Source organism: Dendrobates tinctorius, unplaced genomic scaffold, assembly GCF_039654945.1.
Source record: "Dendrobates tinctorius isolate UK_male_01 unplaced genomic scaffold, ASM3965494v1 ptg000342l, whole genome shotgun sequence".
Taxonomy (NCBI): domain Eukaryota; kingdom Metazoa; phylum Chordata; class Amphibia; order Anura; family Dendrobatidae; genus Dendrobates; species Dendrobates tinctorius.
Genome location: NW_027362008.1, coordinates 2,280,685 through 2,299,675, shown reverse-complemented (window position 1 = coordinate 2,299,675; position 18,991 = coordinate 2,280,685). Strand labels below are relative to the sequence as shown.

The 18,991-nt window shown below is 42.9% G+C and overlaps 2 protein-coding genes across 3 annotated transcripts in view; one reads left to right on the top strand and one right to left on the bottom strand.

The window, feature by feature from the left end:
- Window positions 1-18,991, top strand: part of LOC141074931 (uncharacterized) — a 1,026,924-nt gene that overhangs the window by 395,137 nt on the left and 612,796 nt on the right. The gene's annotated exons all lie outside the window — the stretch shown is intronic.
- The window catches only part of LOC141074919 (uncharacterized), a 488,071-nt gene that overhangs the window by 293,568 nt on the left and 175,512 nt on the right, over window positions 1-18,991 (bottom strand). The window lies entirely within an intron of this gene.

Genomic DNA, 18,991 nt, shown 5'->3' with positions numbered 1-18,991 from the left:
CGAGCGGGGGTCCCGCTGCCACAAAAACATGACGGACAGCGGACCCTGTGTCACCAATATGTCACAATCCCACCACTGACGCGGGTGTATCAGTGGACGGAGGGACGCGACACACTGCCGGAACACGTCTATCACAGGCACAGTGGGGGCTTATCTTAGTTATCCCACCACTGGCACCATGTGACAAAAATGCAGCAAGCTAATCTTGCTCTAACAATTTACCGCAGGGGGGGTATTTTGGGTGCCCCACCACTGCTAACAACCTTCTACGGACTGCGGGGATTTATGTATATCCCACTTTCTCAGTTCCACTTTGGAACTCGCAGCTCTCCGGCGCCCCCCTTACCCTCAGGTCAGTCAGGGAACTGCACCTAGGATAATTAGTCGCCGCTTGGGCTGCTTGTTGTAATCCGGTGGTTAGGCTACTGCAGTAAAGGAATTATCAATGCTGTGGCTGCAGCCCCTCATTCAGCAATATAAGGCCCTTCTGGACTGCCAGCTAGCCGCAACAACCGTACACACCACGCTGCCACCAGCCACGGTTTACTTAATTCACAGAGTTAATTAAGAGGGTCCATGGCAAACCCCTTGAATTAGTAGCGATTATCTAATAGAGGCGCTTAGTTCGTTTCTTAGAGCATGGAGACAGACTAAATATTAAATCATTTATTCCCCGAAAAAGTAGGACAGTGGTTATACAGATTAAAGTTGCTATAAAATTGAGACATAAAATATGTACAATACAAATATAAAACAAAAAATGGATGAAAACAGAAAGGAATTACACTCACGGTTGCATATTGTCCTTCAGGCAGACCATGCGGCTGGGGAGAGAAGGCGGAGCCACACGTCTCCACTCATCTGCATGTCTCTCTAGCACGAGGACTTAAGCTGCTCTGACCTCCCTGTACGGGAGGGGTACCTTATAGCCCCGGGTGTGTGACATCACCAAAAGGGGCAGTCTGGAGAGGGCCCACCTCTCCCTCTTCAAGTTATGATCTGGCTACAAACTTTAGAATAACCATAACTTAGCGAGAGGAGCTCGCACAAACACATATTTGGTGTCATTGGTTGTAATTTACGGAATAGAATCCGAAAACACCAAACATGCCATAACTGAGACATTCTATTTGGGTGCAATCCATATCTCAGTCTCTGGACATCCGAGGACTACGCAAAAGGCACCGTAGCAAAGCTGGGACCGCTCAGATCACAAAAATATGATTGTTCTGTCTCTGCTCTGTATGGTTTTTGCAATGCTGTCTCTTAAAGTTCTACTTCACATGTCTTAAACAAAGGGACATCTTTTCCACTTAGCTAATTAACATTCCTAGCTCATAGGAAATGCTGGTTTCAAGTTTCACAGGGCTCTGCACATGAAGACACTGGTGTGTGTGAAGAGAAGGGGGGTGTTTGCGGGTGGTGCTGCAAAGCTGGCAATCTACATTGTCATAGAATGGAGGATTTCTAGGGTTCTAGAAACATCTTTTACAGAACAAACCTCATACTTCTCAGACATTGTATATCACAATCCCCAATCCCCACAGTTTTAAGCGTGCCCCAAAAATGCATTTGTTAAGACTGGCCTATCGCCTCAATGCATTAACCTAAATATCCCTGTGTGGCTCATTCAAAATTTTTTTTTACCATAACCAGGTTCCTTTCATCACGTTCTCACATGCTTTATGCATTTTGTAGCCCTCTGTGTCTGTACTGTTACATATTTAGACTAAACTGGTTTATGCAGCATCACAGGAACACCCGATTCTTACATTATGGCTTGTCCGAACAATCAGGGCAATTGTTACCACCCACCTTTCGTGTCTCCCTCTTTCCTCATAGATTGTAAGCTTGCGAGCAGGGCCCTCACTCCTCTTGGTATCTGTTATGATCTATGTGATTATTATGCTGTAATGTCTATTGTCTGTAGAAGTCCCCTCTATAATGTAAAGCGCTGCGGAATATGTTGGCGCTATAGAAATAAAATTATTATTAATATTATTAAGAGCTCCAGAAGAAACAAATCTGAATATCTAATATCTCTGCAATAGAGTGACGCAGAGGAAAATGGAAAACAGCGGAAGAATCAGGGGCGCTCAGGGCTATGAACAAGGTATTTAACTCAATTTTTGGAGCAAGTGACAGGTTCTCTTTAAAGTTTATGCTGGAAGTAGGAAACATTATTAAACGTATGTAAAGGTAAGGAGGTCAGCGTGTCTGAAAAATAAAATGGTTTACCCAGTGTGCACCGAGGTCCATGGGTGAAAAAATACAGTATCACAAAATACTGCAATAGTTAATGCTGGATGGTTAGACTGCCCGTGCTCCCCATCCACCATAAAAGTGCTTGTAATGGGCAAGAGAGCATGAGAACCGGACCACGGAGCAGTATAAGATGGCCTCCTCTAATGAGTCACATTGTCATTTCCATCACGTGGACTGCAGGTGATTGTGCGTCAGTTCCCTGGGGCAGAGCTGGAGCACGGAGGCGCTAGGAGACTTACCCATTACTGATCGGAGATGACCGTCACTACTGATCAGACTCTGTGTAGATGGGAGGAGCTCTGTCTGTAGCCCCTCCCCCGACACAGAATCTGTAGCCACCGTCGTCTCCAATCTCGGTAATTCCCTTTTGATAAAGCAAACGCGAAACGCGCGTCAGGGGGTGAACGTGGTTCCCTGGCATCTTGACATTTCCATCATGGGCAAGCACTGAAATATTATTTTGGGACACTTGGTTGTTTTTTTTTTTCCCCTCGGTTGACACAACGTCACCATGACAGTCTGAGGAAGCTTGACTTTTTTCAAATATGTGTTGGCATTAATATAATACTAGATTTATATCTACGATTGCAAGTATTTGTAGCTGACAACACACAAATGATGCTTATGACTTAATGTGCCTCTATCCTACTACCATGATGTCGAATTATATTTTTATATGTCAAGGACCATTATGTTCTTACTAGGGTCATATGTCCTGTAGATGTGCTTGTTTTTAATCATATTTTTTGTATTGCTATGACATAAATAAAAGACATTGTGATTTTTCAGAAATAGTGTATAAATACCACTTCTTTTTAAAGTTTTCAATCTAACAATGTTTCCTAACTGAATAGAGATTTTACCCCGGAACTGAGAATTCTGAGACGGAAGAAGAAATGCGCAGATTCTGCGGTGACAAGTTACAGAGTTTCCTATTTTCTATTCATTCAATTCATGAAGTTTATTATTCTTTATCGAGTGTAATAAAAACTGATCACAAAGTTGTGTATAACATATGATAGCAATGAAAAATGCGTCACTGAAGGCTTATAACACTATATATCACTTATGGCCGACGGCTGTCAGAATTTGGGAACACGAAAATGTCTGGGGAAAAAAGTTTATTTATTGTAGAAAAGTCGTAAAACAAAAATTAATCTAAAAACATTTTGCATCATCTTGGATTAAATGTATTGCCCACAGTTCCAGCTCCCGTCCACCCTTGGACTGAAGAAACACTACACATTTCCCTTTTCCAGCCCCCTATGGTGTCCCCTGCTCCCCCCTCAGCTCAGATCAGTGGTCCCTTCCCCCAGGATGGACAGTGCAGTGGCATGGGGGCTGCAGTAATAAGTCTACCCCACCCTCCCCTGCGGTGACCTATGGGGCAGCGTCACATCCTATTAACTCCCGCAGTCTGCTGGGCGTCACCAGTTACAGATCTATTCTGCACCTGGTTTCATTGCTCCCGTCAGTCGGTGATAAAGCAGCCGTCCTCCTCCTCATATAATGCACCCACCATATTATACCGCGCTGTGCACTCACAGTTCCTCATTTTCTACCCAGTTAATTCTTCAATTTTTTCTGCTCTTTGTAGAAACAGGAAGTCTCTTGTCCTTGCATTTATCAATCACTTCTTCACCTCCTCCCCCTGCCAGAGACCTGTGCAGTGACTGATGACTCATACAGGGAAAACTAACCTCCAGGTTCTACAGAGCTTGGAAGGATTCAGCTCTAACATAAAAAGCACAAAAAGAGGAAAAAATCCTCCAATATTCTAGAAAAAACAAAAACAGACAAAGATGCTTACCTGTCTAACTATGGCCTCAATACAAATGTACTAACAGGGGGCAGAGGACCCAAGTAAAATGGCAACTGCACATGTACAATAATACCAAAGACAGCCAGTCTACAATCAGGGATTGGCCGTGTGGCACATCAGTGCAAAAAAATATATAATCTGTATGTGGCAGTGTTCACACAGTAATAGAAGAACCACTCATCACCGGTATACAGTAGTGCACAATGGTAAGGCAGTAATACATGAACCACTCATCACCGGTATACAGTAGACCACAATGGTAAGGCAGTAATACATGAACCACTCATCACCGGTATACAGTAGTACACAATGGTAAGGCAGTAATACATGAACCATCCATCACCGGTATACAGTAGTACACAATGGTAAGGCAGTAATACATGAACCACTCATCACCGGTATACAGTAGACCACAATGGTAAGGCAGTAATACATGAACCATTCATCACCGGTATACAGTAGTACACAATGGTAAGGCAGTAATACATGAACCATTCATCACCGGTATACAGTAGACCACAATGGTAAGGCAGTAATACATGAACCACTCATCACTGGTATACAGTAGTCCACAATGGTAAGGCAGTAATACAAGAACCATTCATCACCGGTATACAGTAGTACACAATGGTAAGGCAGTAATACATGAACCACTCATCACCGGTATACAGTAGTCCACAATGGTAAGGCAGTAATACATGAACCACTCATCACCGGTATACAGTAGTCCACAATGGTAAGGCAGTAATACATGAACCACTCATCACCGGTATACAGTAGTACACAATGGTAAGGCAGTAATACATGAACCACTCATCACCGGTATACAGTAGTCCACAATGGTAAGGCAGTAATACATGAACCACTCATCACCGGTATACAGTAGTACACAATGGTAAGGCAGTAATACATGAACCATTCATCACCGGTATACAGTAGTCCACAATGGTAAGGCAGTAATACATGAACCACTCATCACCGGTATACAGTAGTCCACAATGGTAAGGCAGTAATACATGAACCACTCATCACCGGTATACAGTAGTCCACAATGGTAAGGCAGTAATACATGAACCACTCATCACCGGTATACAGTAGTCCACAATGGTAAGGCAGTAATACATGAACCACTCATCACCGGTATACAGTAGTCCACAATGGTAAGGCAGTAATACATGAACCACTCATCACCGGTATACAGTAGTCCACAATGGTAAGGCAGTAATACATGAACCACTCATCACCGGTATACAGTAGTACACAATGGTAAGGCAGTAATACATGAACCATTCATCACCGGTATACAGTAGTACACAATGGTAAGGCAGTAATACATGAACCATTCATCACCGGTATACAGTAGTACACAATGGTAAGGCAGTAATACATGAACCATTCATCACCGGTATACAGTAGTACACAATGGTAAGGCAGTAATACATGAACCATTCATCACCGGTATACAGTAGTACACAATGGTAAGGCAGTAATACATGAACCACTCATCACCGGTATACAGTAGTGCACAATGGTAAGGCAGTAATACATGAACCATTCATCACCGGTATACAGTAGTACACAATGGTAAGGCAGTAATACATGAACCATTCATCACCGGTATACAGTAGTCCACAATGGTAAGGCAGTAATACATGAACCACTCATCACCGGTATACAGTAGTGCACAATGGTAAGGCAGTAATACATGAACCATTCATCACCGGTATACAGTAGTACACAATGGTAAGGCAGTAATACATGAACCATTCATCACCGGTATACAGTAGTACACAATGGTAAGGCAGTAATACATGAACCATTCATCACCGGTATACAGTAGTCCACAATGGTAAGGCAGTAATACATGAACCACTCATCACCGGTATACAGTAGACCACAATGGTAAGGCAGTAATACAAGAACCACTCATCACCGGTATACAGTAGTCCACAATGGTAAGGCAGTAATACATGAACCACTCATCACCGGTATACAGTAGTCCACAATGGTAAGGCAGTAATACATGAACCATTCATCACCGGTATACAGTAGTACACAATGGTAAGGCAGTAATACAAGAACCACTCATCACCGGTATACAGTAGTGCACAATGGTAAGGCAGTAATACATGAACCACTCATCACCGGTATACAGTAGACCACAATGGTAAGGCAGTAATACAAGAACCATTCATCACCGGTATACAGTAGTGCACAATGGTAAGGCAGTAATACATGAACCACTCATCACCGGTATACAGTAGTGCACAATGGTAAGGCAGTAATACAAGAACCATTCATCACCGGTATACAGTAGTGCACAATGGTAAGGCAGTAATACATGAACCATTCATCACCGGTATACAGTAGTGCACAATGGTAAGGCAGTAATACATGAACCATTCATCACCGGTATACAGTAGTGCACAATGGTAAGGCAGTAATACATGAACCACTCATCACCGGTATACAGTAGTGCACAATGGTAAGACAGTAATACATGAACCATTCATCACCGGTATACAGTAGACCACAATGGTAAGACAGTAATACATGAACCATTCATCACCGGTATACAGTAGTTCACAATGGTAAGGCAGTAATACATGAACCATTCATCACCGGTATACAGTAGTGCACAATGGTAAGGCAGTAATACATGAACCACTCATCACCGGTATACAGTAGTGCACAATGGTAAGACAGTAATACATGAACCATTCATCACCGGTATACAGTAGTGCACAATGGTAAGGCAGTAATACATGAACCACTCATCACCGGTATACAGTAGTGCACAATGGTAAGACAGTAATACATGAACCATTCATCACCGGTATACAGTAGTCCACAATGGTAAGGCAGTAATACATGAACCACTCATCACCGGTATACAGTAGTGCACAATGGTAAGACAGTAATACATGAACCACTCATCACCGGTATACAGTAGTCCACAATGGTAAGGCAGTAATACATGAACCATTCATCACCGGTATACAGTAGTGCACAATGGTAAGACAGTAATACATGAACCACTCATCACCGGTATACAGTAGTCCACAATGGTAAGGCAGTAATACATGAACCATTCATCACCGGTATACAGTAGTCCACAATGGTAAGGCAGTAATACATGAACCACTCATCACCGGTATACAGTAGTCCACAATGATAAGACAGTAATACATGAACCATTCATCACCGGTATACAGTAGTGCACAATGGTAAGGCAGTAATACAAGAACCATCCATCACCGGTATACAGTAGTCCACAATGGTAAGGCAGTAATACATGAACCATTCATCACCGGTATACAGTAGTACACAATGGTAAGGCAGTAATACATGAACCATTCATCACTGGTATACAGTAGTCCACAATGGTAAGGCAGTAATACATGAACCACTCATCACCTGTATACAGTAGTGCACAATGGTAAGACAGTAATACATGAACCATTCATCACTGGTATACAGTAGTCCACAATGGTAAGGCAGTAATACATGAACCATTCATCACCGGTATACAGTAGTCCACAATGGTAAGGCAGTAATACATGAACCACTCATCACCTGTATACAGTAGTGCACAATGGTAAGACAGTAATACATGAACCATTCATCACCGGTATACAGTAGTCCACAATGGTAAGACAGTAATACATGAACCACTCATCACCTGTATACAGTAGTCCACAATGATAAGACAGTAATACATGAACCATTCATCACCGGTATACAGTAGTGCACAATGGTAAGGCAGTAATACAAGAACCATCCATCACCGGTATACAGTAGTCCACAATGGTAAGGCAGTAATACATGAACCATTCATCACCGGTATACAGTAGTACACAATGGTAAGGCAGTAATACATGAACCATTCATCACTGGTATACAGTAGTCCACAATGGTAAGGCAGTAATACATGAACCACTCATCACCTGTATACAGTAGTGCACAATGGTAAGACAGTAATACATGAACCATTCATCACTGGTATACAGTAGTCCACAATGGTAAGGCAGTAATACATGAACCATTCATCACCGGTATACAGTAGTCCACAATGGTAAGGCAGTAATACATGAACCACTCATCACCTGTATACAGTAGTGCACAATGGTAAGACAGTAATACATGAACCATTCATCACCGGTATACAGTAGTGCACAATGGTAAGGCAGTAATACAAGAACCATCCATCACCGGTATACAGTAGTCCACAATGGTAAGACAGTAATACATGAACCATTCATCACCGGTATACAGTAGTGCACAATGGTAAGGCAGTAATACATGAACCATTCATCACCGGTATACAGTAGTACACAATGGTAAGGCAGTAATACATGAACCATTCATCACTGGTATACAGTAGTGCACAATGGTAAGGCAGTAATACATGAACCATTCATCACCGGTATACAGTAGTCCACAATGGTAAGGCAGTAATACATGAACCATTCATCACCGGTATACAGTAGTCCACAATGGTAAGACAGTAATACATGAACCACTCATCACCGGTATACAGTAGTCCACAATGGTAAGGCAGTAATACATGAACCACTCATCACCGGTATACAGTAGTCCACAATGGTAAGGCAGTAATACATGAACCATTCATCACCGGTATACAGTAGTGCACAATGGTAAGGCAGTAATACATGAACCACTCATCACCGGTATACAGTAGTCCACAATGGTAAGGCAGTAATACATGAACCATCCATCACCGGTATACAGTAGTGCACAATGGTAAGGCAGTAATACATGAACCATCCATCACCGGTATACAGTATACCACAATGGTAAGGCAGTAATACATGAACCATCCATCACCGGTATACAGTAGTTCACAATGGTAAGGCAGTAATACATGAACCACCCATCACCGGTATACAGTAGACCACAATGGTAAGGCAGTAATACATGAACCATCCATCACCGGTATACAGTAGTCCACAATGGTAAGGCAGTAATACATGAACCATCCATCACCGGTATACAGTAGTTCACAATGGTAAGGCAGTAATACATGAACCACCCATCACCGGTATACAGTAGACCACAATGGTAAGGCAGTAATACATGAACCATCCATCACCGGTATACAGTAGACCACAATGGTAAGGCAGTAATACATGAACCACTCATCACCGGTATACAGTAGTCCACAATGGTAAGGCAGTAATACATGAACCATTCATCACCGGTATACAGTAGTCCACAATGGTAAGGCAGTAATACATGAACCATTCATCACCGGTATACAGTAGTGCACAATGGTAAGGCAGTAATACATGAACCACTCATCACCGGTATACAGTAGTCCACAATGGTAAGGCAGTAATACATGAACCATCCATCACCGGTATACAGTAGTGCACAATGGTAAGGCAGTAATACATGAACCATCCATCACCGGTATACAGTAGTACACAATGGTAAGGCAGTAATACATGAACCATCCATCACCGGTATACAGTAGTCCACAATGGTAAGGCAGTAATACATGAACCATCCATCACCGGTATACAGTAGTTCACAATGGTAAGGCAGTAATACATGAACCATCCATCACCGGTATACAGTAGACCACAATGGTAAGGCAGTAATACATGAACCATCCATCACCGGTATACAGTAGACCACAATGGTAAGGCAGTAATACATGAACCATCCATCACCGGTATACAGTAGTCCACAATGATAAGGCAGTAATACATGAACCATCCATCACCGGTATACAGTAGTTCACAATGGTAAGGCAGTAATACATGAACCACCCATCACCGGTATACAGTAGTGCACAATGGTAAGGCAGTAATACATGAACCATCCATCACCGGTATACAGTAGACCACAATGGTAAGGCAGTAATACATGAACCATCCATCACCGGTATACAGTAGACCACAATGGTAAGGCAGAAATACATGAACCATCCATCACCGGTATACAGTAGACCACAATGGTAAGGCAGTAATACATGAACCATCCATCACCGGTATACAGTAGTCCACAATGGTAAGGCAGTAATACATGAACCATCCATCACCGGTATACAGTAGACCACAATGGTAAGGCAGTAATACATGAACCATCCATCACCGGTATACAGTAGACCACAATGGTAAGGCAGTAATACATGAACCATCCATCACCGGTATACAGTAGTCCACAATGGTAAGGCAGTAATACATGAACCATCCATCACCGGTATACAGTAGACCACAATGGTAAGGCAGAAATACATGAACCATCCATCACCGGTATACAGTAGTCCACAATGGTAAGGCAGTAATACATGAACCACTCATCACCGGTATACAGTAGAGCACAATGGTAAGGCAGTAATACATGAACCATCCATCACCGGTATACAGTAGTGCACAATGGTAAGGCAGTAATACATGAACCATTCATCACCGGTATACAGTAGTCCACAATGGTAAGACAGTAATACATGAACCACTCATCATCGGTATACAGTAGAGCACAATGGTAAGGCAGTAATACATGAACCATCCATCACCGGTATACAGTAGTTCACAATGGTAAGGCAGTAATACATGAACCATTCATCACCGGTATACAGTAGTCCACAATGGTAAGGCAGTAATACATGAACCACTCATCACCGGTATACAGTAGTTCACAATGGTAAGGCAGTAATACATGAACCATTCATCACCGGTATACAGTAGTCCACAATGGTAAGGCAGTAATACATGAACCACTCATCACCGGTATACAGTAGTTCACAATGGTAAGGCAGTAATACATGAACCATTCATCACCGGTATACAGTAGACCACAATGGTAAGGCAGTAATACATGAACCATCCATCACCGGTATACAGTAGTCCACAATGGTAAGGCAGTAATACATGAACCATCCATCACCGGTATACAGTAGACCACAATGGTAAGGCAGAAATACATGAACCATCCATCACCGGTATACAGTAGTCCACAATGGTAAGGCAGTAATACATGAACCACTCATCACCGGTATACAGTAGAGCACAATGGTAAGGCAGTAATACATGAACCATCCATCACCGGTATACAGTAGTGCACAATGGTAAGGCAGTAATACATGAACCATTCATCACCGGTATACAGTAGTCCACAATGGTAAGACAGTAATACATGAACCACTCATCATCGGTATACAGTAGAGCACAATGGTAAGGCAGTAATACATGAACCATCCATCACCGGTATACAGTAGTTCACAATGGTAAGGCAGTAATACATGAACCATTCATCACCGGTATACAGTAGTCCACAATGGTAAGGCAGTAATACATGAACCATTCATCACAGGTATACAGTAGTCCACAATGGTAAGACAGTAATACATGAACCACTCATCATCGGTATACAGTAGAGCACAATGGTAAGGCAGTAATACATGAACCATCCATCACCGGTATACAGTAGTTCACAATGGTAAGGCAGTAATACATGAACCATCCATCACCGGTATACAGTAGTTCACAATGGTAAGGCAGTAATACATGAACCATTCATCACCGGTATACAGTAGTCCACAATGGTAAGGCAGTAATACATGAACCACTCATCACCGGTATACAGTAGTTCACAATGGTAAGACAGTAATACATGAACCATTCATCACCGGTATACAGTAGTCCACAATGGTAAGGCAGTAATACATGAACCACTCATCACCGGTATACAGTAGTCCACAATGGTAAGGCAGTAATACATGAACCATCCATCACCGGTATACAGTAGTGCACAATGGTAAGGCAGTAATACATGAACCATCCATCACCGGTATACAGTAGTTCACAATGGTAAGGCAGTAATACATGAACCATTCATCACCGGTATACAGTAGTCCACAATGGTAAGGCAGTAATACATGAACCACTCATCACCGGTATACAGTAGTTCACAATGGTAAGGCAGTAATACATGAACCATTCATCACCGGTATACAGTAGTCCACAATGGTAAGGCAGTAATACATGAACCACTCATCACCGGTATACAGTAGTCCACAATGGTAAGGCAGTAATACATGAACCATCCATCACCGGTATACAGTAGTGCACAATGGTAAGGCAGTAATACATGAACCATCCATCACCGGTATACAGTAGACCACAATGGTAAGGCAGTAATACATGAACCATCCATCACCGGTATACAGTAGACCACAATGGTAAGGCAGTAATACATGAACCATCCATCACCGGTATACAGTAGTTCACAATGGTAAGGCAGTAATACATGAACCACCCATCACCGGTATACAGTAGACCACAATGGTAAGGCAGTAATACATGAACCATCCATCACCGGTATACAGTAGACCACAATGGTAAGGCAGTAATACATGAACCATCCATCACCGGTATACAGTAGACCACAATGGTAAGGCAGTAATACATGAACCATCCATCACCGGTATACAGTAGTGCACAATGGTAAGGCAGTAATACATGAACCATCCATCACCGGTATACAGTAGTTCACAATGGTAAGGCAGTAATACATGAACCACCCATCACCGGTATACAGTAGTGCACAATGGTAAGGCAGTAATACATGAACCATCCATCACCGGTATACAGTAGACCACAATGGTAAGGCAGTAATACATGAACCATCCATCACCGGTATACAGTAGTCCACAATGGTAAGGCAGTAATACATGAACCATCCATCACCGGTATACAGTAGACCACAATGGTAAGGCAGAAATACATGAACCATCCATCACCGGTATACAGTAGTCCACAATGGTAAGGCAGTAATACATGAACCACTCATCACCGGTATACAGTAGACCACAATGATAAGGCAGTAATACATGAACCATCCATCACCGGTATACAGTAGTGCACAATGGTAAGGCAGTAATACATGAACCATTCATCACCGGTATACAGTAGTCCACAATGGTAAGGCAGTAATACATGAACCACTCATCACCGGTATACAGTAGTTCACAATGGTAAGGCAGTAATACATGAACCATTCATCACCGGTATACAGTAGTCCACAATGGTAAGGCAGTAATACATGAACCACTCATCACCGGTATACAGTAGTCCACAATGGTAAGGCAGTAATACATGAACCATTCATCACCGGTATACAGTAGTCCACAATGGTAAGGCAGTAATACAAGAACCATTCATCACCGGTATACAGTAGACCACAATGGTAAGGCAGTAATACATGAACCATTCATCACCGGTATACAGTAGTCCACAATGGTAAGGCAGTAATACATGAACCATTCATCACCGGTATACAGTAGTGCACAATGGTAAGGCAGTAATACATGAACCATTCATCACCGGTATACAGTAGTCCACAATGGTAAGGCAGTAATACATGAACCATTCATCACCGGTATACAGTAGTCCACAATGGTAAGGCAGTAATACATGAACTACTCATCACCGGTATACAGTAGTCCACAATGGTAAGGCAGTAATACATGAACCATCCATCACCGGTATACAGTAGTCCACAATGGTAAGGCAGTAATACAAGAACCACTCATCACCGGGATACAGTAGTCCACAATGGTAAGGCAGTAATACAAGAACCATTCATCACCGGTATACAGTAGTCCACAATGGTAAGGCAGTAATACATGAACCATTCATCACCGGTATACAGTAGTCCACAATGGTAAGGCAGTAATACATGAACCATTCATCACCGGTATACAGTAGTCCACAATGGTAAGGCAGTAATACAAGAACCACTCATCACCGCGATACAGTAGTCCACAATGGTAAGGCAGTAATACATGAACCATTCATCACCGGTATACAGTAGTCCACAATGGTAAGGCAGTAATACATGAACCATTCATCACCGGTATACAGTAGTCCACAATGGTAAGGCAGTAATACAAGAACCATTCATCACCGGTATACAGTAGACCACAATGGTAAGGCAGTAATACATGAACCATCCATCACCGGTACACAGTAGACCACAATGGTAAGGCAGTAATACAAGAACCATTCATCACCGGTATACAGTAGTGCACAATGGTAAGGCAGTAATACATGAACCATCCATCACCGGTACACAGTAGACCACAATGGTAAGGCAGTAATACATGAACCATCCATCACCGGTACACAGTAGACCACAATGGTAAGGCAGTAATACAAGAACCATTCATCACCGGTATACAGTAGTGCACAATGGTAAGGCAGTAATACATGAACCATCCATCACCGGTATACAGTAGACCACAATGGTAAGGCAGTAATACATGAACCATCCATCACCGGTACACAGTAGACCACAATGGTAAGGCAGTAATACATGAACCACTCATCACCGGTATACAGTAGTGCACAATGGTAAGGCAGTAATACATGAACCATCCATCACCGGTACACAGTAGACCACAATGGTAAGGCAGTAATACATGAACCATCCATCACCGGTACACAGTAGACCACAATGGTAAGGCAGTAATACAAGAACCATTCATCACCGGTATACAGTAGTGCACAATGGTAAGGCAGTAATACATGAACCACTCATCACCGGTATACAGTAGTGCACAATGGTAAGGCAGTAATACATGAACCATTCATCACCGGTATACAGTAGACCACAATGGTAAGGCAGTAATACATGAACCATCCATCACCGGTACACAGTAGACCACAATGGTAAGGCAGTAATACAAGAACCATTCATCACCGGTATACAGTAGTGCACAATGGTAAGGCAGTAATACATGAACCACTCATCACCGGTATACAGTAGTGCACAATGGTAAGGCAGTAATACATGAACCATCCATCACCGGTACACAGTAGACCACAATGGTAAGGCAGTAATACATGAACCATCCATCACCGGTACACAGTAGACCACAATGGTAAGGCAGTAATACAAGAACCATTCATCACCGGTATACAGTAGTGCACAATGGTAAGGCAGTAATACATGAACCACTCATCACCGGTATACAGTAGTGCACAATGGTAAGGCAGTAATACATGAACCATCCATCACCGGTACACAGTAGTACACAATGGTAAGGCAGTAATACATGAACCATCCATCACCGGTACACAGTAGACCACAATGGTAAGGCAGTAATACATGAACCATCCATCACCGGTACACAGTAGACCACAATGGTAAGGCAGTAATACAAGAACCATTCATCACCGGTATACAGTAGTGCACAATGGTAAGGCAGTAATACATGAACCATCCATCACCGGTATACAGTAGACCACAATGGTAAGACAGTAATACATGAACCATCCATCACCGGTATACAGTAGTGCACAATGGTAAGGCAGTAATACATGAACCATTCATCACCGGTACACAGTAGACCACAATGGTAAGACAGTAATACATGAACCATCCATCACCGGTACACAGTAGACCACAATGGTAAGGCAGTAATACATGAACCATCCATCACCGGTATACAGTAGTACACAATGGTAAGGCAGTAATACAAGAACCATCCATCACCGGTATACAGTAGACCACAATGGTAAGGCAGTAATACAAGAACCATTCATCACCGGTATACAGTAGTGCACAATGGTAAGGCAGTAATACATGAACCATCCATCACCGGTATACAGTAGACCACAATGGTAAGGCAGTAATACATGAACCATCCATCACCGGTACACAGTAGACCACAATGGTAAGGCAGTAATACATGAACCATTCATCACCGGTATACAGTAGTACACAATGGTAAGGCAGTAATACAAGAACCATCCATCACCGGTATACAGTAGACCACAATGGTAAGGCAGTAATACAAGAACCATTCATCACCGGTATACAGTAGTGCACAATGGTAAGGCAGTAATACATGAACCATCCATCACCGGTATACAGTAGACCACAATGGTAAGGCAGTAATACATGAACCATCCATCACCGGTATACAGTAGACCACAATGGTAAGACAGTAATACATGAACCAGTCATCACCGGTATTCAGTAGTGCACAATGGTAAGGCAGTAATACATGAACCATCCATCACCGGTATACAGTAGACCACAATGGTAAGGCAGTAATACATGAACCACTCATCACCGGTATACAGTAGTGCACAATGGTAAGGCAGTAATACATGAACCATTCATCACCGGTATACAGTAGTGCACAATGGTAAGGCAGTAATACATGAACCATCCATCACCGGTATACAGTAGACCACAATGGTAAGGCAGTAATACATGAACCACTCATCACCGGTATACAGTAGTGCACAATGGTAAGGCAGTAATACATGAACCATCCATCACCGGTATACAGTAGTTCACAATGGTAAGGCAGTAATACATGAACCACTCATCACCGGTATACAGTAGTCCACAATGGTAAGGCAGTAATACATGAACCATTCATCACCGGTATACAGTAGTCCACAATGGTAAGTCAGTAATACATGAACCATTCATCACCGGTATACAGTAGTGCACAATGGTAAGGCAGTAATACATGAACCACTCATCACCGGTATACAGTAGTCCACAATGGTAAGGCAGTAATACATGAACCATCCATCACCGGTATACAGTAGTGCACAATGGTAAGGCAGTAATACATGAACCATCCATCACCGGTATACAGTAGTTCACAATGGTAAGGCAGTAATACATGAACCACCCATCACCGGTATACAGTAGACCACAATGGTAAGGCAGTAATACATGAACCATCCATCACCGGTATACAGTAGTGCACAATGGTAAGGCAGTAATACATGAACCATCCATCACCGGTATACAGTAGTGCACAATGGTAAGGCAGTAATACATGAACCATCCATCACCGGTATACAGTAGTCCACAATGGTAAGGCAGAAATACATGAACCATCCATCACCGGTATACAGTAGACCACAATGGTAAGGCAGAAATACATGAACCATCCATCACCGGTATACAGTAGTCCACAATGGTAAGGCAGTAATACATGAACCACTCATCACCGGTATACAGTAGAGCACAATGGTAAGGCAGTAATACATGAACCATCCATCACCGGTATACAGTAGTGCACAATGGTAAGGCAGTAATACATGAACCATTCATCACCGGTATACAGTAGTCCACAATGGTAAGGCAGTAATACATGAACCACTCATCACCGGTATACAGTAGTCCACAATGGTAAGGCAGTAATACATGAACCATTCATCACCGGTATACAGTAGTCCACAATGGTAAGGCAGTAATACATGAACCACTCATCACCGGTATACAGTAGTCCACAATGGTAAGGCAGTAATACATGAACCACTCATCACCGGTATACAGTAGTCCACAATGGTAAGGCAGTAATACAAGAACCATTCATCACCGGTATACAGTAGTGCACAATGGTAAGGCAGTAATACATGAACCATTCATCACCGGTATACAGTAGTCCACAATGGTAAGGCAGTAATACATGAACCATTCATCACCGGTATACAGTAGTGCACAATGGTAAGGCAGTAATACATGAACCATTCATCACCGGTATACAGTAGTCCACAATGGTAAGGCAGTAATACATGTGTGACGAACAGCCCACCGCCGTTCGTCCACTTACGGGCGACACTAACGGGAGTCCCGCTGCCACCAAAACGCGACGGACAGCGGACCCTGTGTCACCACTATGTCACAGTCCCACCACTGACACGGGTGTATCAGCGGATGGAGGGGCGTGACACAATGCCGGCACACGGCTATCACAGGCGCAGTGGGGCTTATCTTAGTTATCCCAACACTGGCACCATGTGACCAAAAATATCCAGCAAGCTAATCTCGCTCTACAATTTGCCGCAGGGGGAGTTTAATTTGGATGCCCCACCACTGCTATCAATCTTCCAAGTACTGCGGGGATTTATGTATATCCCACTTTCTCAGTTCCACTTTGGAACTCGCAGCTCTCCGGCGCCCCCCTTACCCTCAGGTCAGTCAGGGAACTGCACCTAGGATAATTAGTCGCCGGACGGGCTGCCTGTTGTGAACCGGCAATTAGGCTTCTGCAGTAAGGGAATTATCAATGCTGTGGCTGAAGCCCCTTGCTCAGCAATATAAGACCCTTCTAGACTGCCAGCAAGCCGTAATAGCCGTACACAACGCGCTGCCACCAGTCACGGTTACTTAATTCACAGTGTTAAATTAAGAGGGTCCGTGGCAAACCCCTTGAATTAGTAGCGATTATCTATCAAAGGCGTATAGTTCGATTCTTAGAGCATGGAGACAGATCTAAATAATTTCATTTATTTTCCGAAAGAGGACAGTGATTACAGATAAAAGTTGCTATAAAATTGAGACATAAAATATGTACAGTACAGGTATAAAATAAAAGTGGAGAAAACAAAGAGATTACACTCACAGTTCCATATTGTTCCTTAGGCAGACCATGCGGCTAAGGTGGGTGGAGGCGGAGCTGCACTTCTCCGCTCATCTGGATCTTTCTAGCACGACGACTTGAGCTGTTCTGAGCTGGTTTGCCCAGGAAATGCCTTATAGACTTTCCTATGTGACATCACAGAGAGGTGCATTCTGGGTTGATCCCACCTCTCTTATCCAAGTTATGTTTTGGCTACAAAACTTAGATTAGCTATAACTTTATGGGAGAAGCTGGTATGGACTCATCAGTGGTATCATGTTTCCCAGCGTAATGAGCCCATCAAGAAAACATCAAACATCTATGCGATATGACCGTCCATTTGGGCACAAATCCTATCTCATGTTCTGGACAGGGTAGAACTTCGAAACATACGCGGTCTCGAAGCTGGGACCGCTCAGGTTACAAAAATATGATTTTCATATCTCTAGGGTATTTGGTTCTTATGGTATAGTCTCTCATAGTTTTATTCGTTTCAAACA